The sequence below is a fragment of the Anomaloglossus baeobatrachus genome, chromosome 5 (genome assembly GCF_048569485.1).
Source record: "Anomaloglossus baeobatrachus isolate aAnoBae1 chromosome 5, aAnoBae1.hap1, whole genome shotgun sequence".
Classification (NCBI taxonomy): Eukaryota; Metazoa; Chordata; class Amphibia; order Anura; family Aromobatidae; genus Anomaloglossus; species Anomaloglossus baeobatrachus.
Window position 1 is genome coordinate 541,617,946 of NC_134357.1, and position 27,784 is coordinate 541,645,729.

General features: G+C 46.6%; 1 pseudogene; it reads right to left on the reverse strand.

The window, feature by feature from the left end:
* LOC142312209 (uncharacterized) overlaps positions 1-27,070 on the reverse strand; it is a 120,605-nt pseudogene extending 93,535 nt beyond the window's left edge.
* Between the last annotated feature and the right edge of the window lie 714 nt (positions 27,071-27,784).

Sequence of the window (27,784 nt, forward strand, 5' to 3'; positions counted from 1 at the left end):
GTGATGGGACATTGCCGGAAAAGAGACCAGATGACGTCCAAAGAAGCTCCATCTGCCTCATTATAGTGACTGGTTGCATTGGAGGTTTTGGCTAAATTGCTGTTTTGAGTTTTATGTGGAAACCCTGACGTAAGGGCTCACCAGAGCAGAGGATAAATGTGAGCCAAGCCTTATTGCAGTTTTTGGAAGGCAGAATAAACAAATAAAACAACAGTACAAGAAGAGCTTTTATTATCATACTGTTTGCCATGCAGTATTAATGGTAAGATGATCCCTACACCCTGTAATGAACTACTCATCTCTCCCACCATCCTCCCCACCCATCTCACCCTCTCCTCAGATCTGTTCCTCCACTTTACACCCTGTGTCTCCAGATACACATGGCCACCTCACGGCCCTCCTGCTCCCACCTTCTAACTCTCTCTCTCTGCTTCTTCTCACTTCTGGGGATATCTCTCCTATTCCTGGTCCTCCTGACCACATCCCCAGTGTCACATCTAACTGCTAACCACAATCTAACACAAATTTCTGCAACCCTTCTAACCTTATATACCCATTTACCCAGCCCCCGCTCCCCCAGTCCCACTAACAGGAGCCCTATGGAACGCTTGCGCTGTCTGCAATAAACTTTCCTACATTCATGATCTTTTCATCACTAATAAACTTTTCTTCCTTGGTATGACAGAAAACTGGCCCACCGCCTCTGACACTGCCTCTCCTGCTGCACTTTCTTATGGCGGCCTCCAACTCTCTCACACCCCCTGCCACAGTGACAAGCATGGTGGAGGAGTTGGTTTGCTTCTATCCAACCAGTGCTCCTTTACACCAATTCCATTACCATCCTCTGTTACTCTCCCCTCTTTTGAGGTGCACTCCGTACGCATCTACGCCCCTTACAACCTTCAACTGGCTGTCATTTATCGCCCCCCAGGGCCAGCCACTGCCTTTTTTGACCATTTCACCACCTGGCTACTACATTTCCTTTCCACCGACATCCCCACCATCATCATGGGTGACTTTAACATCCCCATTGACACTTCTCACTCATCTGTCTCTAAACTTCTAACACTCGCTTCCTCCTTTGGCCTCACCCAATGGTCCTCTGCAGCTACTCACAAAGATAGCCACATGCTCGACCTCATCTTCACTCGCCTCTGTTCCCTATCTAACTTCTCTAACGCGCCTCTCCGCCTGTCTGACCACAACCTACTAACATTCTCTTCCATCTCTTCTCCAAGTACACAACCCCCCCTCTAAAAACTGTCACACCCTTGCAGAAATCTCATTCACCTTGATTTACACGCACTTTCTCAGTCTCTTTTCCCTCTTGCAGACATTGCTTCTTCACACGATGTAGGTTCTGCCACCACTTTATACAACACCACCATCTCTGCAGCTCTCGAGTCAGCTGCCCCCCTCACACACACCAAGACCCGCACAATCAACAGGCAACCCTGGCACACAAGTTAGACTAAAGAATTGAGACGGGCTTCCAAAATCGCTGAGCGCAGTTGGAAGAGGTCTCATTCCGCCGAGCACTTCATCGCATACAAACAGGCACTCACTGCTTACAAACCTACTTCTCATCTCTCATATCTTCTCTATCTCACAACCCTAAACAGCTATTCAACACTTTCAACTCTCATCTCCGTCCCCCGGCACCACCTCCCTCTCCTCTCAAATCAGCTGAAGACTTTGCCTCTTTCTTCAAGCAGAAGATTGACAACATCAGAGCAAGCTTTGGCTCACAATCACCACAGCTACTCCTCACAACTACTCAGCCTTCTTCCTCCAAATCCAGCTTCTCCACCATGACAGAAAATCATCTTCCCACTCTACTCTCAAGATCACATCTCACGGCCTGCCTGCTTGATCCACTCTCATCCCACCTCATCTCCAATCTCACCACAATCTTCATCCCAGCCCTAACCCATCTCTTCAACCTATCACTAACAACTGGTGTATTCCCTTCATGCTTTAAACATGCCTCCATCTTCATACCCATCCTCAAAAAGCCCTCCCTTGACCCTTCCTCTCTGTAAAACTATCACCGCATATCACTTCTCCCCTATGCCTCAAAACTACTGGAACAGCATATTGATCTTGAACTGTCCTCCCACCTCTCTTCCTGCTACCCTTTTTGACCGGTTACAATCTGGCTTCCGACCCCATCATTCCACTGAAACTGACCTAACCAAAGTCACTAACGACCTATGTACCGCAAAAGCCAAGAGACACTACTCTGTCCTCCTCCTCCTGGACCTGTCCTCTGCCTTTGACACAGTAGACCATTCCCTTCTACTACAGATTCTCTTGTATCTGGGCATCACAGATTTGGAGCTATTTTGGATCTCCTCATACTTAACCAACCAAATTTTTAGCGTCTCCCGATCTCACGCCACTTCCTTATCTCGCCCCCTATCTGTCAGTGTCTCCCAAGGTTCAGTTCTTGGACCCCTGCTGTTCTCCATTTATACCTTCAGCCTGGGACAGCTCATAGAGTCCCATGGCTTTCAGTGTCATCTCTACACTGATGATACGCAGATCTACCTTTCTGGACCTGACATCACCTCCCTACTAACCAGAATCCCACAATGTCTGTCTGCTATTTCATCCTTTTTCTCTGCTCGATTCCTAAACCTGAACATGGACAAAACAGAATTCATCATCTTTCCTCTGTCTTTGTATAAGTCTATCAGTCTGTCTGTGTCTCTGTGTCTGTCTCTCTGTGTCTTTCCCCATCTGTCTCTTTCCCAGGTCAGTCTCTTTCCCAGGTCTGTCTCCCCGTCTCTTTTCCTGTCTCTATCCCTGTCTGACTTTGTCCATCTCTTTATCTGTGTCTTTTCGTGTCTGTCTCTTATCTTGTCTGTCTATATTTCTCAGTCTCTTTCCCCGTCTGTCTCCATCAAGGTCTGTCTCTTTCCCATCTGTCTTTATCTGTCTCTCTGTCCCTGTCTGCCTCTTTCCAGGTTTGTCTCTTTCCCCATCTGTCTTTTTCCCTCTCTGTCTGTCTCTATCTCTCTCTCTTTCCCTGTCTCTCTCTCTATGTGCCTCCCCATCGACACTATATTACCTCACACATAGGCATCTTCTACTAACAATGTCCTTTGTTCCTATAGCAACCAATCACAGCTTCTATTAATAACCTGTAGTTCCAAGCTCCATTCACTTTAATGGAGGCAGGTTTTTTGGAAAGTAACTGTAAAGCACGGGGTTAAATTTTCCTGTCAAAACATAGTCTACGACGTTCCCTGGGTCACTTTAGCGGACATAAACACACACACACACATACATACACTCAGCTTTATATATTAGATATATATAACGTGAGTGTGCGTGCGTATGTGTGAACATGTGCGTGAACAGAGTGCGTGCATGCGAGTTTGGGTGTGCGCACATGTTCAGAGTATGTGTGCATGTGTGCGCAAAGAGTGTGAGTGCAGAGTGTGTGTGCAGGCTGTGTGCAGAATGTGTATGCGAGCGTGTCATGCTTGAGATGGTGTGTAATATTAGAATATCATACATATCACACTAAACATATTTAAACAATATATTACACCCTATATACACTGTGTGCAGAATTATTAGGCAAATGAGTATTTTGATCACATGATGCTTTTTATACATGTTGTCCTACTCCAAGTTGTATAAGCTTGAGAGCCAACAACCAATGAAGTAAATCAGGTGATGTGCATCTCTGTAATGAGGAGGGGTGCGGTGTAATGACATCAACACCCTATATCAGGTGTGATAATTATTAGGCAACTTCCTTTCCTTTGGCAAAATGGGTCAGAAGAGAGATTTGACGGGCTCTGAAAAGTCCAAAATTTGAGTTGTCTTGCAGAGGGATGCAGCAGTCTTGAAAATGCCAAACTTTTGAAGCGTGATCTCCGAACAATCAAGCGTTTCATGGCAAACAGCCAAAGGGTTCGCAAGAAGCGTGTTGGGCAAAAAAGGTGCAAAATAACTCCCCATGAATTGAGGAAAGTTAAGCGTGAAGCTGCCAAAATGCCATTTGCCACCAGTTTGGCCATATTTCAGAGCTGCAACGTTACTGGAGTATCAAAAAACACAAGGTGTGCCATACTCAGGGACATGGCCAAGGTAAGGAAGGCTGAAAAACGGCCACCTCTGAACAAGAAACATAAGATAAAATGTCAAGACTGGGCCAAGAAATATCTTAAGACTGATTTTTCCAAGGTTTCATGGACTGATGAAATGAGAGTGACTCTTGATGGGCCAGATGGATGGGCCAGAGGCTGGATCAGTAAAGGACAGAGAGCTCCACTCTGACTCAGACACCAGCAAGGTGGAGGTGGGGACTGGTATGGGCTGGTATCATCAAAGATGAACTGGTGGGACCTTTTTGGGTTGAGGATGGAGTGCAGCTCAACTCCAAGACCTACTAACAGTTTCTGGAAGACAACTTCTTCAAGCAGTGGTACAGGAAGAAGTCGGTATTGTGCAAGAACAACATGATTTTCATGCAGGACAATGCTCCATCACATGCATCTAACTACTCCACAGCATGGCTGGCCAGTAAAGGTCTATAAGATGAAAAAATAATGACATGGCCCCCTTGTTCACCTGATCTGTATCCCATAGATAACCTGTGGTCCCTCATAAAATGTGAGATCTACAGGGAGGGAAAACAGTGTCTGGCAGGCTGTGGTGGCTGCTGCACACAATGCGATCGTAAACAGATCAAGCAACTGACAGAAACTATGGATGGTAGGCTGTTGAGTGTCATCATAAAGAAAGATGGCTATATTGGTCACTAATGTTTGGGGGTTTTGTTTTTGCATGTCAGAAATGTTTATTTCTAAATTTTGTGCAATTATATTGGTTTACCTGGTGAAAATAAACCAGTGAGATGGAATATATTTGGTTTTTATTAAGTTGCCTAATAATTCTGCACAGTAATAGTTACCTGCACAAACAGATATCCTCCTAAGACAGCCAAATCTAAAAAAAAAACCCACTCCAACTTCCAAAAATATTAAGCTTTGATATTCATGAGTCTTTTGGGTTGATTGAGAACATAGTTGTTGGTCAATAATAAAAAAATCCTCTAAAATTCAACTTGCCTAATAATTCTGCACACGGTGTATATAAGGTGATAGATATATCCGCAGACCTATCAGAGGCCACAGAGTACAAGGGTGCCATGTCACACACACACACATACATACATGTGTATGTATGTACGTACGCATATACAGTGGGGAAGAAAAGGATTTAGTCATCCACCAGTTGTGCAGGTTCTCTCACTTAAAAAGATGAGAGAGGCCTGTAATTGAGATCAGAGGTAGATCACAACTATGAGAGACAAAATGAGAAAAAAAATTAAAAAAAAAAATTCACCTTGTCTGATTTGGAAGGATTTTTTGCAAATTATGGTGGAAAATAAGTATTAGTCACCTAAAAACATGCAAGGTTTCTGGCTCTCACAGACCTGTAACTTCTTTAAAGAGGCTCCTCTATCCTCCACTCATTACTTGTAGTCTTGTAGTAATGGCACCTGTTTGAGCTTGTCATCAGTATAAAAGAAACCTGTCCACAACCTTAAAACAGTCACACTCCATGGTGAAGACCAAAGAGCTGTCGAAGGACACCAAAAACAAAACTGTAGCCCTGCACCAGGCTGGGAAGAAATGAATCTGCAAAAGGCAAGCAGCTTGGTTTGATGAAATCAACTGTGGGAGCAATGATAAGAAAATGGAAGACATACAAGGCCACTGATAATCCCCATCAATCTGGGGCAAGATCTCATTCTGTGGGGTCAAAATGATCACAAAAACAATGAGCAAAAATCCCAGAACCACACAGGGGGAACCTAGTGAATGACCTGCATAGAGCTGGGACCACCGTAACAAAGGTGATTAGACTGCTTTCACACATCCGGTTTGTGCTGAGCGGCACAATCTGGCTCAAAAACATATGCAACGGATGCAGCGAAAAAAACTGATCCGTTGCATAAGTTTTTCCATGCGGCCCGTCCGGTTTTTGATGGATGTGGCTTGATACGGAGCATGCGCAGTACAAAAAAAAGCATCCGGCGTCCATAGGCTTGCATCGTGAATCGCGTCGCATCGCGTTGGATCCGGCATGATGCGTTTTTTTTCGCCGCACGAAAAAACGTGCCAGGCAACGTTCCATTCGGCCGCCACATGGGCTAAATATGCCGCATCCGGCAAAAAACGGACACAACGCAAGGCCATGGGGCACAATACGGCGCTAATGCAAGTCTATGCGAGAAAAAACGCAACCAGCGGCAAAAAGAAACGGTTGCGTTTTTTCTGCAGAGCGCCATATTGTGCCGCACGGCAAAAACCGGATGTGTGAAAGCAGCCTAAGCTATCTTACAACTCTTTAAAAACTTATCAAAAACAGAACTTTCAGTCTGTATCAAATATTCACACTTTTTCATAATTCATTAGACAATAAACAAACACATTATTTACATATCATGATCCCAATTCACATTATGCAAAAATCAGAGCTGGTGGATCCAAAAGGTATACTTATGTTACTGCTCCCTATTGTTTTAAATTATCTCTTCTGTTTCTCCATAGTCACACATCTTTTTTTTTTGTCATTAGATTTACCAGACTAAATAGTATGCTCTGAGACTAATTATGTATCAATCAATATGCTGCCATTAAATAGCAAACAGATTACATACTAGTCATCATAACACATACAGCTTTAAATCCATGCATAAGACACATTTATTTAGTGGCCACTATATCTCCATAATATAAATCTCAGTACTTCATATAACATGCCTAATGCCTCAATATTATCTCAACCTGCAATACTAATCAGAATCAATTTGAAATAATAGAGCAACAAGGATAATTAATACAGTCATACAGTCGCACAGCATACTGATAACTGCAATTTCAACTCCATGTGTGAAGCATATTGGTATAATGGCAGTGTATCTCCACATAATAAATCTCAGTGCTTCATATAAAGTGCCCGATGCATTAATCATTATCTCAGTCTGCAATACTAGTCAGAAAATTACTGTAAAACACTGTGACATAGGGTAACAAGAAGTGGATAAATATCCATGTTGTAGCATAGATCTCCTTAGCTCAATCCCCAACATACGTTTCACGATCGGCTTTTTCAGTACATGTCCAGACCCATCTGAAGTTTGCTAAAGAGCATTTGTATTATCCAGAAGAGTATTGGGAGCATGTCATATGGTCTGAGGAAACCAAAGTAGAACTGTTTGGTAGAAACACAAGTCTTCGTGTTTGCAGGAGACAGAATGCTGTGTTGCATCCAAAGAACACCATACCTACCGTGACGCATGGGGGTGGCAACATCATGCTTTGGGGCTGTTTCTCTGCAAAGGACCGAGGACGATTGATCCGTGTACATGAAAGTATGAATGGGGCCATGTATTGTGAGATTTTGAGTGCAACCTCCTTCCATTAGCAAGTGCATTGAAGATGAAATATGTCTGAGCCTTTCAGCATGATAATGATCCCAAGCACACCGCCAGGGCAATGAAGGAATAGCTTCGTAAGAAGCATATGAAGGTCCTGGAGTAGCCTAGCCAGTCTCCAGATCTCGACCCCCTAGGAAATCTTTGGAGGGAGTTGAAAGTCTGTGTTGCCAGCGACAGGCCGAAACATCACTGCTCTAGAGGAGATCTGCATGGAGAAATGGGCCAACATACCACCAACCTTGTGAAGACTTACAGAAAACATTTCATCTCGATCATTTGCAACAAAGGATATACAACAAAATATTGAGATGAACTTTTGTTATTGACTAAATACTTATTTTCCACCATAATTTGCAAAAAAATCTTGCCAAATCAGACGCGGTGATTTTCTGGATTTGTTTCTCATTTTGTCTCTCATAGTGGTCTACCTATAATTTCAATTACAGGCCCCTGTCATCTTTTTTTTTTTTTTTTTTTTAAAACATATTTTATTTGATGTCAGCAAGCACATATCATCAAGAGAACATGTTGTTACATTCCATAAAATGTCTCCGGATCGTACAATGCTTCTGTTACATCATTTTCTTTTTCATTGTCACAACAATTTCATCTCCATAGAATTATCTTAACAAAAATTTCCTTTAACTTAACAACCTAACCTATTTGTTCCCTTCAGTTGGTCCTTTGGATGCTCCCCACCTTCAGTGTCCCTAGTGTCCCTGCAATGTCTTCCACACAATACCAAGACGTGTGTTCAAATGCTTTAATTAACTGGGTGATTTCCGTTTGTGTGAAGCTTTGCTCAATAAATGTTCTCCACTTTTTGAAGAATCTTTTAGTGGACTTCTCCTTATGTTTCTCCAAATCCAGTTTGTCGTACATCATTATTGTTTTTAGGGTATCAACTATTTCTGTATTTCTCGGAGTCTGTCTTATCAGCCAATTCCTAAGTAGGCATTTCTTAACTACAAGCAATACTACGTGTATTATACCTGGAATGTGAGCCCTTGCTCTGTCAGTTTCCGTAGGGGCTTCTATACAGTGAAACAAACAGGCATGAGGGGTGACGGGTATAACTACTTTCCAAATCTTCAATATGTACGCCACCGCGTCCTCCCATACCCCCCTCACTCGTGGGCATTCCCATATGCAGTGAAACAGTTTTGCCTTATGGAGTCCAGATTTAGGGCAATGGTCTAAGAAATGCACTGGTGAGCTGCTATGTGGTATATTAAAGGCGTAAATTGCGTTGTGTTCTAGCTTAAATTGCATCTCCCTCCATTGTTCGTTTATCATTACTTTCTTAACAGATTCCAACCCCCTTAGAATTTTATCATAGATGTCCGGATCGCCCAGAGCCGTCTCCCAGGTTTTAAATATTTGCTCTTTCCAGGGGCCCTGTACTTGATCTCTCAATGGTTGGTATATGATCGAAAGGGATTCATGTTCCGCTCCCTGACCAATCAATACATCAAAACTCCCCTTCTTCTCAGCCTTCCTGACCTCTTTTACCACTGATGTGTAATGTCTTGTTATTTGTAAATATTGTAAGTAATGGTGATTTTCCATGTTAAATTTTTCCGATACCTCCGCCCAGCTCAGAACTCTCCCCTCTTCAGTTTTCAGTAAATCACCCAACCTCTGTATCCCCCTCTGCTTCCATCCTTGAAATAATTTGTTTTGAGACCCTTGAATAAAATTTGGATCCTCCCACAATTTTGAAAGACAATAAGGGAGTCTATACAGTTTTCTCAGTGCTCTCCAGGCCCCCACCGTGTCCTTTATTAAACAGCTCTGTTTCACGTACGTTGGTATTTTATCTAGGTTCATATGTAATACCGCTACCAAGTTAAAAGGGCTTGTTAGCTCCCTCTCCAGCTGAACGTTACAAAAGAAGGTTGTCCCATTGATCCAGTCTTTTATATGTCTGGCAAGCGCCGCTAAGTTGTACAATTGAATCATGGGCATTTGTACCCCTCCATCTTTTTTCTGTAGAGACAGCTTTGAGTAGGCTACTCTTGGTCTCTTTCTCTGCCATAAAAATTTTACAAACGCTTTTTGCAACTTGTTGATATCGGTGTGTTTCAGCAGTAAGGGAATAGTTTGTAGAGGATAGAGCAAGCGGGAGAAGCTAATCATCTTTATCAGATGTGCTCTGCCAAACAGGGACAGGGAAAGATTTTTCCACCTGTCTAGCTCTTTAGTTATTTTTTCAATTAGGTGTAGATAGTTAAGTCTATATAATGACATTGAGTCTCTGCCTATTTTAATTCCTAAATAAGTGAAGTAGTGGGGGGCTATGGCTACTTCTATTCCCTCACCTTGTCTATTCCCCAGGGGTGTCAAATATAGAATCTGACTTTTACTAATGTTTATCCTGTAGCCTGAGAAGGAGCCAAAGTACTCCAGTTTGTCTATTACGTTCTTCAGATGGTTGTCTGGGTCTGACATAAATAAAAGCATATCGTCTGCAAAGCAGGTTAGTTTTATCTCACTATTCCAAACCTTGATTCCTGAGAAATCATCTGATTTTATTAAGTATTGGGCTAGTGGTTCAAGGGCCAAGTCAAACAGAAGAGGGGACAGGGGGCACCCCTGCCTAGTTCCCTTCTGTAGCTGAAAAGATTTTGACAGAAAGCCCATTGTGGAAATTCTAGTTTCAGGCGTAGCGTAAAGTGCCTCCATATAGTTCCGAAAAGTACCCATTATACCAAATTTATCTAATACTAGCCCTAACCAATGACAATTTACATTGTCAAAGGCCTTTTCCGCGTCTAAGGCCAACAACGCAGGGTTCCCCTTTGTCAGGCCCGGTCTTTTTGTTCCATCTAGTACCGCCAACACTGTGCGAATGTTGAATACTGCTGACCTATTTTTAACGAATTCCACTTGATGTGGCCCTCCTATTGATGGGAGGATCAATGCTAGCCGGTCTGCCAGGATTTTAGAGATTATTTTAATGTCTTGATTTATCAGCGATATGGGCCTGTATGATGAAGGGTCCGAGGGGTCTTTTCCTTGTTTGTGTATTACCTTTATATACGCCATATGGCCTGACTGTAGTAGAATTTTGTTTTGGAGAGTGTAGTTAAAAACTTTTACTAAAGTGGGCATAACATCTTCCTGTAGTATTTTATAAAATTCCCCCGTCATTCGATCGGGGCCTGGGACCTTGTTATTTTTAAGGTTTTTCACAACTGTTCTCACTTCCTCCTCTTTTATTGGGGCATTTAACATTTCCCTGTCCGATTCCGTAATTGTGGGTAATGACAGATTGTTTAGGAAGTTGCCTCCTTCTGTGTCATTTGCTGGCCCTTGTTCATACAGTTTTTTGTAGAATTCTCCAAATATGTCATTGACTTTCTTTGGGTCATTGTGGCTAGCCCCAGATGGGTGCCTCAAATGAGTTATAGATGTTAAAGGAGTTATTCCCTTTGCCATTCGGGCCAGAAGCGAACCTGCCTTGTTCCCGAATCTAAAATAATGTGATGCAATTCTCTGGCCCCTCATCCTCTCTGCCCTGTCCACCCACAAGTCAAATTCTGCTTTCTCTTTTATCCACTTGTTCCTATTACCAATAGATGTATTATTAATGTAGTTTGTGTATGCTTCTCTGGTCCTTCTGCTGGCTTCAGTGTATGCTTTAGTTGTTTTGTTTCGCAATGCTTTCACATATCCCATTATTCTTCCCCTTAGTACTGCCTTAGCTGCGTCCCAGTATAAATGGGAGTTTTCCTCATGCTCCTTATTATCCCATGTATATTCCTGCCAACACATTTTCACCAGTTTTTGGAAGTTCTCGTCTTGGGCTAAGTGTGAAGGGAATCTCCACAGTATGTCTGTTCCCTTGGGGTAGGTCTCTTCTAGGTCTAGGAGTAATGGGGCGTGATCTGATATCACCAGATCTTGTATGTCGATCCTCCTCATTTTGTTGAGTAGACCCTGTGTTAGTAGAAAATAGTCTATTCTAGACCATGTGTTATGGACGTGGGAGAAATGAGTGTACTCTCGGTCTGCCGGGTGTGAGTTTCGCCAAGCATCTATTACGCTAGTATGTTCTGTGAATGGATTCAGCACCCTGTCATGTGTCCTGGCTACCATGCGTTTGTGTCCTGTGCCCGACCTATCTTCTTTGACGTTCATTACCGTATTAAGATCCACTCCTATTATTATGTTCCTCTCAGGGTCCTCCAAAACCTGCCTCTCCAACTCCTGGAAGAAAATCTTATTACTCTCATTTGGTGCATATACATTATAGATTTTGAGTCGTCCACATGGGGTATCAAGCAAAGTTTTTTGTATTCTCCCATCTCCATCATTTTCCTGTGTTATTACCTTACAATTTGCCTGCTTATGGAATAGTATTAACACACCTGCTTTATTATTTTGGGCTGAGGATCCCATCACTTCTCCCACCCACATTTTGCACATTCTGGTGAAATCCTGATTTTTCAAATGGGTCTCCTGAAGTAGGGCAATGTCTACTTTAAGCTTCTTTAAGTGCCTCAATATCATTTGTCTTTTGTGTGGCGACTGCAGGCTTTTAACGTTCCACGTCACAATTCGCATGCTTATATATTACTTGAAATCTTACTTCTTATCCTATCTTAACTAAAACCTTCTTAAAACCTGTCCACCGCGTCTCTCTCTGGTGGTGCAAAAAAAAAAAAAGAAAAGTCAATTAAACCAACAAAATAACACCGCTATCCTATATCCTTTGTAGGAAAACACAGTTGCGGACTTCACTTTTTTCCCGCATGTATGTAGGGACTCCTACTGATCCCTCTTTCGCTCCTCAAAATACTTTCGCTTTCTTAAGCTTCCACACTTCACTTAAAGGCATGCTAAACATAGCTTCAGAAATATATTCAAGTATCCCCAAGCCCTGAGGACTGAAAGTAGGTTGAACCTCGACCCAGTATAGAGAGGCTCATTCCCAGGAGAGGTGAAAGAAAGAAAAGAAAGAAAAAAGAAACAAGAGGAAGAAAGGAGGGAAGAATGGAGGAGGGGTCCAGAGGATGGTTGTGGGAAGGAAAAGGGTCGTAAATGGGGGGAGGTGTGAATGGGATGAGGGAGTTGATTGGGATGGATGGGGTGGGAGATAGTGTGTGGGTGGGAGAAAGTGTGTAGTCGGGGGGGGGCAGGAGAGGGTTTGTTTGTGGGTGGCAAAGGGGGTGTGGGTGGAGGGGGTGGGAAGTAGTTTGTGGGTAAGGGAGTGTAGTTGGAGGGAGTGGGAGGGGAGTGTGGTTATGGGGGTATAGGATGGCAGTTGTGTGTTGGAGGGGGGTGTGTTTGGGTAATGGGATAATAAAGGGGTTGGGCAAGACAGGGAAAGAAGAAGAAAAGGAAGGAAAAAAAAAAAAAGGGGAAAAGCGGGGGTATGGAGAGGGACTGGGGGTGTCTGGGTTATGGTAGAGTTAACGCTTTCAGGCCCACATCATGAACTCCAGACCCCCATACAAATCCCCCTCCCCCATCGCTCCTTTAGAAACAGCATCAATACTCCACATTAATCATCAGCAATTTTGCCCCTGTATGTCCTATTTTATGTCCTCACCCCCTCTAAGGAGTAGTATCCCTACTCTTCGCCAGGGGTGATGATTTTGCAAAAGTTTTGTCCACATAACGTCTTGCCTGATCAGGGGCCGTGAATGTCTCTGTACCTCCTCCTGGGGCAAAGATTTTAAGGACGGCCGGGAATTGCAAAGCAAATTTTATCTTCTTTCTGAAAAGCTCTGTGCAGACATCGCTGAAGGCTCTTCTTTTCTTTGTGACCTCCGCCGAATAGTCACTGAATATCAGAATCTTATGTCCCCTTACCACCGTGGGGAATGTCTTCTTCTGAAATGTTTGAAAGATGTTAGTTTTATCCACAAAGTTCAAATATCTGACAATCACTGGCCTGGGTCTTGGAGGTGTGTTTGCACTTGTGTGCTGGGCTGGGGGTCCCACTCTGTGTGCCCTTTCAGCCTTGAGTGTATCAGCAATGCCCAGAGCGTGAGGTATGTCCTCCATGCATATCCCCCTTAGCTGGTGAGGGGTGATAGTTTCTGGGAGCCCAATGATTCTTAAGTTGTTTTGTCTGGAGCGATTCTCCAGATCGTCAATTTTATCTGCAAGTTGCTGGTTCAGCCTGGTGACTCTTTGCAGCTCGGCCTGCACCTCTCCCAACTCATCCTCCGCAGTGCTGAGTCTGTTCTCCACTGTAGCCAGTCTTTCTGATTGCTGTGAGATGGCTTCCTGCATTTGCTTCAGGGCATCAGACACTGTCTGCTCCAGCATTTCCTGAAGCTTGGGGGTTAACATCTTTACCACCTCATCTGCTAGGGACTTGTAAGAAATGCTGAGACCTGCAGTGCTTATCTCCTGCTCACCCCCTCCCTCCTGCTGGGTAAGCTGATTACCAGGTTTATTGCTTTTCCTGGGCTTGGTCACCTCCGCAGCCACTTTAGCACCCCTATTCCTCTGGCTTAGGGGGCTCTGTCCTGCAGTCCCGTTCTTGTGTACATACCTCTCCATTATGTCTGAGGGGCATGCACACTATCTTATCTACTCTTTTGACCGCTTATCAGCTGGTTTGTGTGCTGGGACTTCTGGGGTCTTGATAAAGCAGGAGCTCTCTTCACACGCTGCCTTCCATGCGAGCGCTGCCTTCCATGCGAGCTCAGGACCCGGAAGTTCTCTGACATCTTTTTAAGTGGGAGAACTTGCTCAATTGGTGGCTGACTAAATACTTGTTTTTCGTGTGTGTGTGTGTCAAGACACCCTTGCACTCTGCGGACGGGGCCTCCGATAGCTCTGTGGCTGACAAGTAAGGAGTCATTCAGATGTCAATTTCTCGGACTGCTATCTATAGTTTTCACAGATAGCACTCACACCTATGATAACCATTACACACCATGGTCTGAATATGATATTCCAAACCAAATGATGTGACGGGACATGGACTGAGTATTATCTAGTGAGTAATTTGCAATTCTATGTGTCTCCTATGTTTATTTAGTCACTTGTGGCTGGGCTTTTAGCCTTTAATAGGGAGTAGCATGAATTCTGCAGACCTTGCTATGACGACATGGACTCTCAGTGCCTAGCATGGGTTAATTTTCTTAACATTCAGCCAGACATGAAGACAGTTTGTTTATAGACGGGAAAAGAACTCTCCTCCTCAATCTTCAGCCTCCTCCTCGGAGCTATCACATGTAAGTACATCAGACCCAACTGTGGCCATTGACTTGGGGGAGATAGATCGTAAGGAATTCAGGGAAGCCCAACTGACAGACCCCACCCTAGAGCTTATCCGTAGTGCGGCCCCCCCAACCTGGGGAAGGAAATCAGGGGGAGGTGTATAGATGGGGAAAAAGCCCGCATCCTTCCCAGAAAATCCCTGGACTCGTGTACATCAGCTTGTGGTACCCCAGCAATACCGACCCCAACTATTGCGTTTAGCTCATGATGATCCTGAGGCTGGGCACATGGGAACCAAAAAGATAGGGCCCGCCTGTTGCACAGTTTTTTCTGGCCAAAGGTCACTCAAGAAGTGCAAAAATACAGAGCCTCTTGCCCAGTGTGTCAATGTATGGGGGAAGCCCCATGTCGTGCCGCACTCCAACCCATGCCCTTGATAAGAGAACCCTCCTCCTCAATCTTCAGCCTCCTCCTCAGAACCATCAAATGTCAACAGGAGAAGAGTGATCGGAAGCCCATCCTGTCTGGTTAATATTAAGAAGGGGGAGGAATGGACGACATGGACTCTCAGTGCCTGAAGACAGTTTGTTTATAGACGGGTGATAAGTCCCTCATTGTTTTTACAAGACTCTTGTTGACTCATGTAATTGCCTTGGCTAATGAAGGCCAGACACACAGATAACTCAATTATGTGAACTTCCCATTGTAATACTAAAGGCCACTTTACACGCTACGATTTCGCTACAGCGATCTCGTTGGGGTCACGGAATTTGTGACGCACATCCGGCCGCTGTAGCGATCTCGTTGTGTGTGACTCCTATGAGCGATTTTGAATCGTCGCAAAAACGTTCAAAATCGCTTATCAGTGACATGCCCCCCTAATCTCATAATCTCAAGTATCATTGTTGATGCTTGGGCGATTTAGTTCGTCGTTCCTGCGGCAGCACACATCGTTACGTGTGACACCGCATGAACGAGGAACCCCACCTTACCTGCGTCCCGGCAGCAATGAGGAAGGAAGAAGATGGGCAGGATGTTACGTCCCGCTCATCTCCGCCCCTCCGCTTTGATTGGGAGGACGCTTAGTGACGTCGCTGTGACGCCGAATAAACAGCCCCCTTAGAAAGGAGGCGGTACGCCGGTCACAGCGACATCTCTATGCAGGTAAGTAGTGTGACGGGGGTCCGAGATTTTGTGCGCGACAGGCAGCAATTTGCCTGTGTCGCACAAACGATGGGGGCTGGCACGCACGCTAGCGAGATCGCAACGTGTTAAGTGGCCTTAAGTGAATTGCTAGATGTGATGTAACTTACCTTGTCTCTGGATATTTGAATATGGCTTGAAATCTAGCCAATAAGAGCCAAGTCTTTTCCACCAATCGTGAAGACCCCAATGGTCTGAATGGAGAGCTCAGGGGTATAAGGAGGACTGTCCATTGCCCAGAAAGACTCTTGCTACATGCTACCAATCTAGGATCTGCGGATCCGATTGGCAAGCTGAACCTGGATTATAATACTACATGGACCTCAGCATCGAATGCAAGGATTCAGCTTAGCAATTAAGGACCACCTAAGGAAGAAATCCAGCTTGGGACAATCCAGTCATCTGCCTACAGACTTTGCAGACCTCAGCCAGCTTTCTAAATCTAGCGTTATTCCATTCTCGGTGGGTGCCTGCCGAAAGCGGGGTGCTGCTGGATTGGAGTAAGTAGCCCAGAAAGCTCTGAGGCACGGACATTCTAAATCCCTGGTGAGCCAGCGGAAGGGTGAGACTCTGTTGCCTGTTACATTTGTGTGTTTTGCTGGTTATGTGCTATGTGCCGTTAATTGTTTGGGGATCCAATAAAGTCTTAATATTATGATTTCCTCACCCTGTGTTGTCTGAGTAGTATTCAGCCCACGGTTAAGGAGGTCGGGCGTTCAGTTGGGAGGAGCCCTGTGCCATGCTGTCTTTCTAAAGGCGGCCGGTTCTGCAGACGAGAGCACCCACTGACCCTCGTGTCTCCACAATTGGTGGCAACGGTGGGATACTACTCAGCCTGGTTTATCTAGGGGAGCTGCAGAGGATTGGTGTTCACGGACACCGTCCAGGGCTCAACAACCAGGGAGGCACATAAGCATACCCAGCAGGCCATAGGTGAGGCATTCAGGTTTCGGACGCTGCCATGTCCAACCCCACCAGCTCAGCCATGAGACAAGGACCAGAGAGGATTTACGACCGCAGCAGTAAATGGATGCTACAGGATCTGTGCCAGATGCGAAAGATTGAATACAGGAACACTGACACTCGGTCGGACTTGATCCAGAAATTGGTCCATCGGGATGCCCAGAATGATGCAGAGGACGATGAGGACACCGCCGATGTGGTACCAGAGGATGCAAACTGGGTGTCTCATCCTAGATCCAGTGACAGTCTGGAAACAAACCAAGCCCACGCAGACCGAGTAAGGGAATTGTTGGCTGCATTGGGGCCTGTAGCTTTAAGAGAAGAGAGGGCTGGAGTTCTGCAATTCGTGTTGGGAGTTCCAATTTCCTTACCATCAGCACCTACCTCCAGGATAGACCACCACCAAGGAAGGCTTCTTCGCTACAGGCACATGCCAGTGTTTAATGATTCCAGCACTGAAATAGATGAACACTTGCAAAACTTTGAAGTGCTAATGCGTATCCACCAGGTGCCCACAGATAAGTGGTCCAAATACCTGTGGACAAGCTTGCCGGTCCGGGCCCAAGTGGCTTCCGATCACTTGGGCCTCAGGACTGCTTGGACTACGGAATTATTAAGGATACTTTGTTGGCCCTTTTTACCATAACACCCGAGAGACATCGCACTAAGTTCCGGACTATGTCTCGCCAGGGTGTCTTGTACGTCGAATTTGGCAGTCAACTCCGACGACACTGTAATCGCTGGCTCGATGGTCGGACCGCCCACTCCGCTGCTGCCCTTCGGGATGTGATAATGCTTGAAGAGCTGCTGGAGAAGACGGACCCGGAAATCCGAGAATGGGTAGCTGACAGGAAGCCCGACACCCCAGAGCAAGCAGCACGATTGGCTGACGAATTTACAGCCAACCGACCCAGCTGGAGGCCCAATAGGCCCACCGATTCCAGGAGGTCCCGCAACCATGGATCCCAGCGACCTCCAGACTCCCGTGCTGGACTAACTCATTACCCCACAGAACAAAGGTTCACCAACAGGACCGGTGACTTGTCTAACCCACAGCACTGTTATACGTGTGGGCGCCTTGGACACATGGCCAAAGAGTGTCTTCTAAGTCAGGGTCCCATGCCTGGAGCCTGTCTGCCAGTCCAACCAGTCAACATTTGCCGAGATGAACCAACGAGAGCTAAGGAATGCTACTCCCGAGAAACACCAATAGCTGAGGAAGTGGTTTACCAAGTCCACACTCTACGACAGGCCGGACACCGTAAGCCAGCCAACCTCCATCGCCACATCCAGACGGTCAAGGTTGGTGATATACAGGCTCAGGGACTTCGAGACACTGGATCTTCCATCACCCTGGTCAGCCCAGATATTGTTCCCACAGAACATGATTTACCTGGCCGCCAAGTGACCATCTCCCTTGCTGGGGGCCAGCGCTTGAACATCCCTCTGGCACAAGTGCAGTTGGACTGGGGAACTGACCAAGGAAAGTTTGAAGTGGGGCTCATGGACGGCCTCCCCACCCCTGTTACTTTGGGAAATAACCTAGGACAGGGACTATCCAACCAGTTTGTCACCGCCATCACCAGCAGCCAAGCCAAACACCATCCTGGTGCAGGTCATTCTACCAACCCTTCCGAAAAGAACCCTCCTCCTCAATCTTCAGCCTCCTCCTCGGAGCTATCACATGTAAGTACATCAGACCCAACTGTGGCCATTGACTTGGGGGAGATAGATCGTAAGGAATTCAGGGAAGCTCAACTGACAGACCCCACCCTAGAGCTTATCCGTAGTGCGGCCCCCCCAACCTGGGGAAGGAAATCAGGGGGAGGTGTATAGATGGGAAAAAGCCCGCATCCTTCCCAGAAAATCCCTGGACTCGTGTACTTCAGCTTGTGGTACCCCAGCAATACCGACCCCAACTATTGCGTTTAGCTCATGATGATCCTGAGGCTGGGCACATGGGAACCAAAAAGATAGGGCCCGCCTGTTGCACAGTTTTTTCTGGCCAAAGGTCACTCAAGAAGTGCAAAAATACAGAGCCTCTTGCCCAGTGTGTCAATGTATGGGGGAAGCCCCATGTCGTGCCCCACTCCAACCCATGCCCTTGATAAGAGAACCCTCCTCCTCAATCTTCAGCCTCCTCAGAACCATCAAATGTCAACAGGAGAAGAGTGATCGAAAGCCCATCCTGTCTGGTTAATATTAAGAAGGGGGAGGAATGTGACGACATGGACTCTCAGTGCCTAGCATGGGTTAACTTTCTTAACATTCAGCCAGACATGAAGACAGTTTGTTTATAGACGGGTGATAAGTCCCTCATTGTTTTTACAAGACTCTTGTTAACTCATGTAATTGCCTTGGCTAATGAAGGCCAGACACACAGATAACTCAATTATACGAACTTCCCATTGTATTACTAAGTGATTTGCTAGATGTGATGTAACTTACCTTGTCTCTGGATATTTGAATATGGCTTGAAATCTAGCCAATAAGAGCCCAGTCTTTTCCACCAATCGTGAAGACCCCAATGGTCTGAATGGAGAGCTCAGGGGTATAAGAAGGAGGACTGTCCATTGCCCTGAGAGACTCTTGCTACACGCAACCAATCTAGGATCTGCGGATCAGTTTGGCAAGCTGAACCTGGATTATAATACTACATGGACCTCAGCATCGAATGCAAGGATTCGGCTGAGCTATCAAGGACTACCTAGGGAAGGAATCCAGCTTGGGACAATCCAGTCATCTGCCTACAGACTTTGCAGACCTCAGCCAGCTTCCTAAATCTGGCGTTATTCCATTCTCGGTGGGTGCCCGCCGAAAGCAGGGTGCTGCTGGATTGGAGTAAGTAGCCCTAGAAGCTCTGAGGCACGGAAATTCTAAATCCCTGGTGAGCCAGCGGAAGGGTGAGACTCTGTTGCCTGTTACATTTGTGTGTTTTGCTGGTTATGTGCTATGTGCCGTTAATTGTTTGGGGATCCAATAAAGTCTAATTATTGTGGTTCCCTCACCCTGTGTTGTCTGAGTAGTGTTACGCCCACGGTTAAGGAGGCTGGCGTTCAGTTGGGATGAGCCCTGAGCCACGCTGTCTTTCTAAAGGCGGCGGGTTTTAGTGGACGAGAGCACCCACTGAGCCCCATGTCTCCACAGTTTGCACTCAAAATCTCACGATACATGGCCCCATTCATACTTTCATGTACACGGATCAATCGTCCTCGGTCCTTTGCAGAGAAACAGCCCCAAAGCATGATGTTGCCACCCCCATGCGTCACAGTGACTCCTCCAAACACGACGACTTGTGTTTCTACCAAACAGTTCTACTTTGGTTTCATCAGACCATATGACATGCTCCCAATAGTCTTCTGGATAATCCAAATGCTCTCTAGCAAACTTCAGACGGGCCTGGACATGTACTGAAAAAGCCGATCGTGAAACGTACGTTGGGGATTGAGCTGAGGAGATCTATGCTACAACATGGATATTTATCCACTTCTTGTTACCCTATGTCACAGTGTTTTACACTAATTTTCTGACTAGTATTGCAGACTGAGATAATGATTAATGCATTGGGCACTTTATATGAAGCAAAAAGAAATGTATTCCAGCTCACCGCTCTGGTGTGTAAGTCTGAGGAAAAGACCAGCTGATCCTGCACGGAAATCCCAGGCACAAGGGGATAATAGCAGAAACAAAGTGGATCCATGAATAAGAATATACGACACTGCGTTATGTCGAAACGCGTTGGATGAACTGTGCCTTGTTGATGCTGTCTATCCATTTTTAAAGCGATGAAAATAAAGGAAAGTTTTTAATTCATCTGCCTGTGATCCGCTGGATTTTCGTTACTTTGTATCTACTTTATATGAAGCACTGAGATTTATTATGTGGAGATACACTGCCATCTAGTGGCCATTATGCAAATATGCTCCACACATGGAGTTGAAATTGCACTTATCAGTATGCTGTGCAACTGAATGACTGTGTATTAATTAGCCTAGTAGAGCAACAAGGATATGTGCGCACGTTGCGTTCTCTGCAGTGCGGAAAAGAACGCACCCTCCGGCAGACTGGACACTGCGTTTATAAAATAAAATACATCCACAACACATGCATTTTGGATTTTTCCATGCGTCTTAATATTGTGATTCCCTCACCCTGTGTTTTCTGAGTAGTGTTCAGCCCACGGTTAAGGAGGTCGGGCGTTCAGTTGGGAGGAGCCCTGGGCCATGCAGTCTTTCTAAAGGCGGCCGGATCAGCGGACGAGAGCACCCACTGACCCCCGTGTCTCCACACTTGCTATTTAGAACTGGTTTATAGTTTACAGTGATTCAGGCACAGCATTGGGCAATTTAACTTTATGGTTTAAATGGGATTGTGGTTACAGGATATATTAGTATGGGTATAGCATATTATAGTGCTTTTATAAGTTATTTTGGATTGTAATATACAGTATAGACTAAAAGTTTGGACACACCTCATTCAAAGAGTTTTCTTTATATTCATGACTCTAAAAAATTGTAGATTCACATTGATGACATCAAAACTATGACTGAAAACATGTGGAATGAAATACTTAAAGTGTGAAATAACTGAAAATATGTCTTTATTCTAAGTTCTTCAAAGTAGCCACCTTTTGCTTTGATTACTGCTTTGCACACTCTTGGCATTCTCTTGATGAGCTTCAAGAGGTAGTCACCGGAAATGGTTTTCCAACAGTCTTGATGGAGTTCCCAAAGATGCTTAGCACTTGTTGGCCCTTTTGCCTTCACTATGCGGTCCAGCTTACCCCAAACCATCTCGATTGGGTTCAGGTCTGGTGACTGTGGAGACCAGGTCATCTGGCGTAGCACCCCATCACTCTCCTTCTTAGTCAAATAGCCCTTACACAGCCTGGAGGTGTGTTTGGGGTCATTGTAATGTTGAAAAATAAATGATGGTCCAACTAAACGCAAACCGGATGGAATAGCATGCCGCTGCAAGATGCTGTGGTAGCCATGCTGGTTCAGTATGCCTTCAATTTTGAAAAAATCCTCAACAGTGTCACCAGCAAAGCACCCCCACACCATCACACCTCCTCCTCCTCTTCCATGCTTCACGGGGGGAACCAGGCATGTAGAGTTCATCCGTTCACCTTTTCTATAAAGACACTGTGGTTGGATCCAAAGATCTCAAATTTGGACTCATCAGGCCAAAGCACAGATTTCCACTGGTCTAATGTCCATTCCTTGTGTTCTTTAGCCCAAACAAGTCTCTTCTGCTTGTTGCCTGTCCTTAGCAGTGGTGTCCTAGCAGCTGTTTTACCTTGAAGGCCTGCTGCACAAAGTCTCTTAATAGTTGTTCTAGAGATGAGAAGGTGTGTCCAAACTTTTAGTCCGATTTTTTTCATGGAACCATAGGAAAAAGTCAGACATTTCCTATATATGCGGTCGTTTGCATGAGCCTAAAGGTGTGTAATATATTCTGTTAGGGCTCGTGCAGTAAAGTTATCGTATTTTTCGGACTATAAGACGCACCTGACCATAAGACGCACCCTGGTTTTAGAGAAGGAAAATAGGAAAATAAAATTTTAAGCAAAAAATGTGGTCATGACACACTGTTATGCGCCCATCATCCTGCTTATATGCGCCCATCATCCTGCTCATATGCGCCCATCATCCTGCTCATATGTCCCCATCATCCTGCTCATATGCGCCCATCATCCTGCTCATATGCGCCCATCATCCTGCTCATATGCGCCCATCATCCTGCTCATATGCGCCCATCATCCTGCTCATATGCGCCCATCATCCTGCTCATATGCCCCCATCATCCTGCTCATATGCGCCCATCATCCTGTTCATATGCGCCCGTCATCCTGTTCATATGTGCCCATCATCATGCTCATATACCCCCATCATCCTGTTCATATGCGCCCATCATTCTGCTCATATGCGCCCATCATCATGCTCATATGCGCCCATCATCATGCTCATATGCGCCCATCATCCTGCTCATATGCGCCCATCATCCTGCTCATATGCGCCCATCATCCTGCTCATATGCGTCCATCATCCTGCTCATATGCGCCCATCATCCTGCTCATATGCGCCCATCATCCTGCTCATATACCCCCATCATTCTGCTCATATACCCCCATCATCCTGCTCATATGCGCCCATCATCCTGCTCATATGCGCCCATCATCCTGCTCATATGCGCCCATCATCCTGCTCATATGCGCCCATCATCCTGCTCATATGCGCCCATCATCATGCTCATATACCCCCATCATCCTGCTCCTATGCGCCCATCATCATGCTCATATACCCCCATCATCCTGTTCATATGCGCCCATCATTCTGCTCATATGCGCCCATCATCCTGCTCATATGCGCCCATCATCCTGCTCATATGCGCCCATCATCCTGCTCATATGCGCCCATCATCCTGCTCATATGCGCCCATCATCCTCCTCATATGCGCCCATCATCATGCTCATATACCCCCATCATCCTGCTCCTATGCGCCCATCATCATGCTCATATACCCCCATCATCCTGTTCATATGCGCCCATCATTCTGCTCATATGCGCCCATCATCATGCTCATATGCGCCCATCCTGCGGCACACACATTAAAAAAAAAAAAAAAAAATTATATTCACCTTTCCTCGCTCCACGCAGCGTCGCTCCTCCTCCTGTCTGTGCCGGTAGCGCTGTGTGGAGCGGGCCACGCTCCCTGCAGCAACGCAATCTCCTTCTGTCTGTGCCGGCGCGGCCGTGTGGACATGTGCGCACAGCGATGACATCATCGCTGTGAGCCCCGCTAGTCTCCACACAGCGCGGCCGGCAATCAGGAGGAGATCGCCGTGCTGCAGGTGAACGGTGAGTGTACTGATTCACTGCACCCCGCGCTGATGATGATGCGCGGGGGGCAGTGCATACAGCCGCACATGATCACTCCAGGCCGTAGTTGCCAGGGGTGATCACGGCTGGCTGTTTACTATGCGCGCACCCCCCGCCCATCATCCCGCCCACCTATCAGCGCCAGCTTCAGCGCTGAGAGATGGGCGGGAGGATGGGCGTGCATATGTAATGAGCGGGCCCACTTGGTCACGGCAGGCGCTGCTACAGCCTGCTCGTGCCCCCGATGACCCGCTCCACCGCAGCACCCTCATTCCCCGCAGCCATTCCCCTACATTCAGACCATAAGACGCACCCCCCACTTTCCCCCAACATTTGGGGCCAAGAAAAGTGCGTCTTATGGTCCGAAAAATACGGTACCACTCATTGGTGTCACCGTGTCATACACAGCACAGCGCGAGAGTCGGCAGTGGCTGCTGTTCCAGCCTATGGGGTTCGTTCTCTGAATGTTCTTTATAGGCAACGAACTGGGACCTCCATGTGGATTACAGCGAAATTTCATTTTTTTTAGCGGTTATTTAATGAATTGGTGAATGAGGGACTTTGTCCTGGCTTTTTTAATTCTGTTTATGTCCTTCAGGTTTGTTTTTGTGGAACGTCGTCATCGTGGGACCTCCTTGTTGATTACGGCGGAACGTCAAGACTTTTTTAATAAATTGGTGAATAAGGGCTTGCCTTGGGGATGGGGATGGGTGTTTGAAATAAAATATTTTTTTGTCTTCTTTTTTCTATTTACATCTACTGGGTTAGTAATGGGGGTGTCCGATAGATCCCCAATCATTACTAGCACCAGGGCTTCATGCCAGCTGTCAATTCACAGTTGTCATCCACCCCATGAACCATTACACCACTTGCCCCCACACCAGGGCATTTTGGAAGAGCCGGGAACTGTGGCAGGATTGGCAGATCTAATGGCTGGGAAGGGCAGAATCACAATGAGCCTTCCCAACCTGATAACACCAGCCCCCAGCTGTCTGCTAATAGCATCATTACTCTCCACTATCTCTTAGGGGCCCAGCATAATATTTTTCTTTTAGTGATTTTCTAACTTGTCAGCACATTCTACATACACTGTAATTTGGATATCTAATTTACCAATCTGAGTACGTAAGGGTCAGCATCTTCTAATTCCAAGGGGTAAGTGGATCATCCAGATTGTAAGCTCTATAGAAGAAGAGGATTCAGTGCCCAAAATAATATGAACAGTTCCAAGTGGAAGAGAATGTTGTGGTCTATGGCTGGACTACACCACCGATAAAGCAGCCACAGCCGGTGACTGAGAGGAATCTGTGACTTCTCTGCATTTAGTGGTCACTACTCACCTGGATAGCCATATGTAGGAATCTCATCTTTACACCACTCATCACCCCTCACATATGTCTCTGTAGTATTAATATGGGTCAGATCTTCAGCCTGAAACAAATATTATAAAAGTCACAGACAGATGGAGAAGTCCCATCTATGATCAGCTCTAATCCTGCCATCTCCACCGCTCTCATTACACAAGTATAAAACATATAATACTGGAGGATAAAACAAGACTGAGCACAAGACCTTCACAGCCGTCTACACATCGTAGGGAGATTTCATGGCACCTTCTCTCCATCTACCTGATGATCCTGAGGAACATCGGGATCTTCTTGTTTACAGTCCTGTGGGAGAAGAGGACGGGGATATCTCTCTGGTGTTGTCCTCTCACTGGATAGACCTGGAGGAGACACATACAGGGACTGAATTCATTCCTTACATACAGATAATTATAGGCCGTGTGTATTTAGTTCTGTCTATTACCTGGTGATGTGAGGGGCTGGGGAACCTCCATCATGACATCCTTGTACAGTTCTTTGTGTCCTTCTAAATACTTCCACTCCTCCCTGGAGAAATAGATGGTGACGTCCTGACACCTTATAGGAACCTGACACATACAATGATACCGTCACCCCCGATCCCTTCATAGCATTACTGTATAATGTCCCAGCATTCCCAGCAGTGTCACCTCTCCAGTCAGTAGCTCAGTCATCTTGTAGGTGAGTTCTAGGATCTTCTGGTCATTGATGTCCTCATGTATCGGGGGGTGAGGTGGAGGCCCCGTGATTGGGCTCAGGGGTCTTCCCCATTCCTCAGACACAGGGTCCTGACAGCGCTCACTAGAGGTCTTCTTCACTACTGTGTAATCCTGGTTATGGAGAGACACAGTAATAAATCTCACTACAGACATTTCCAGAGTCCTCACCTCTCCAGTTCTGTCCATCTGTTATTCCCATAGATAAGAATGGTGTAATGTGACGTCATCAGAATCTCTCACCTCTCCAGTAAGCCGGAAGAGGATCTCTAGGGTGAGGTGTAATATCCTCTCCACCAGCTTGTCCCTGTCCATATCCATCCTTCACGGGGCAATCAGGAGAATTCTCTTCTATAGAAGATCTCCACTGAGAGGATCCGATATTGTAGGGACCTGAATGGGGAGAAGATGATGAGGTAACATCAGAAAGAATCCAGTGTAATAATAAAGTTATGAGAAAGAATAAGGGGAAACATGAGATTTATTATTTTAGCGTATATGGCGGTGCTGTGGGAACATTATACTGTGTGGGATTATATCTACTCCATAAAGGGCACAATGTAAACGACAGAGGACCGAGGGCAGAAGGGGGCCGAGGACCGAGGACGGGAAAGGGACAGAGGGTGGGAAAGGGGCCGAGGACCGAGGACGGGAAAGGGACAGAGGGTGGGAAAGGGGCCGAGGACCGAGGGCGGGAAAGGGGCCGGGGACCGAGGGCAGGAAAGGGGCCGGGGACCGAGGGCAGGAAAGGGGCCGAGGGCAGGAAAGGGGCCGGGGACCGAGGGCAGGAAAGGGGCCGGGGACCGAGGGCAGGAAAGGGGCCGGGGACCGAGGGCAGGAAAGGGGCCGGGGACCGAGGGCAGGAAAGGGGCCGGGGACCGAGGGCAGGAAAGGAGCCGGGGACCGAGGGCAGGAAAGGAGCCGGGGACCGAGGGCAGGAAAGGGGCCGGGGACCGAGGGCAGGAAAGGGGCCGAGGACTGAGGGCAGGAAAGGGGCCGGGGACCGAGGGCAGGAAAGGGGCCGAGGACTGAGGGCAGGAAAGGGGCCGAGGACTGAGGGCAGACGGGTTTCCTCACTTCCGGCCTCTCATAGTTGGGGCGTCTGTATCTATCAGAGGAAAAGGAACAAAAACCTCACGATTCATAGAAATCAGCGAGAGAAAAACCCCAAGAAAGTCTCAGAGCTGAAGGGGTTAATGCCCCCAGTAATGGGGAATCTCCACATACCTCCTCCTGCAGAGCCGCACACTAGATATATGGTAGCGTCTAGATCCCAGTGGCCAGAAGGACCTCTGCTGACGTCACACCCATGTGACCGGCCTCTTGTGTGGGAGGAGCCTGTAGTTTCTCATCACTCAGTGTAGTTTGCTGTTTCCAGCCCTGGGTGTGATATAACAGGAGGTAATATCTGATGGAGATTATCACATATGAGCTTCAGGGGGAAATAAAAAGGGATCACCGCCTCTGGGTGCAATTGTGTGCAGCAGTAGGTGCGATGCTCTGTCGGATGGATTGAGGGGGTGCAATGCTCTGTCTGGATGGAGGGAGGGGGGGTGCAATGCTCTGGATGTAGAGCGGGAGTAGGGTGCAATGCTCTGTCTGGATGGAGGGTGCAATGCTCTGTCTGGATGGAGGGTGCAATGCTCTGTCTGGAGGGAGGGGGGTGCAATGCTCTGGACGAGGGAGGGGGGTGCAATGCTCTGGACGAGGGAGGGGGGTGCAATGCTCTGGATGGAGGGGGGGGTGTAATTCTCTGTCGGATGGAGAGAGGGGGGGTGTAATGCTCTGTCGGATGGAGGGGGGGTGCAATGCTCTGGAGGGAGGGAGGAGGGTGCAATGCTCTGGATGGAGGGAGGAGGGTGCAATGCTCTGGATGGAGGGAGGGGGGTGCAATGCTCTGGAGGAGGGTGGGGGGGGTGCAATGCTCTGGATGGAGGGGGGGGTGTAATGCTCTGTCGGATGGATAGAGGGGGGTGTAATGCTCTGTCGGATGGAGGGGGGTGCAAT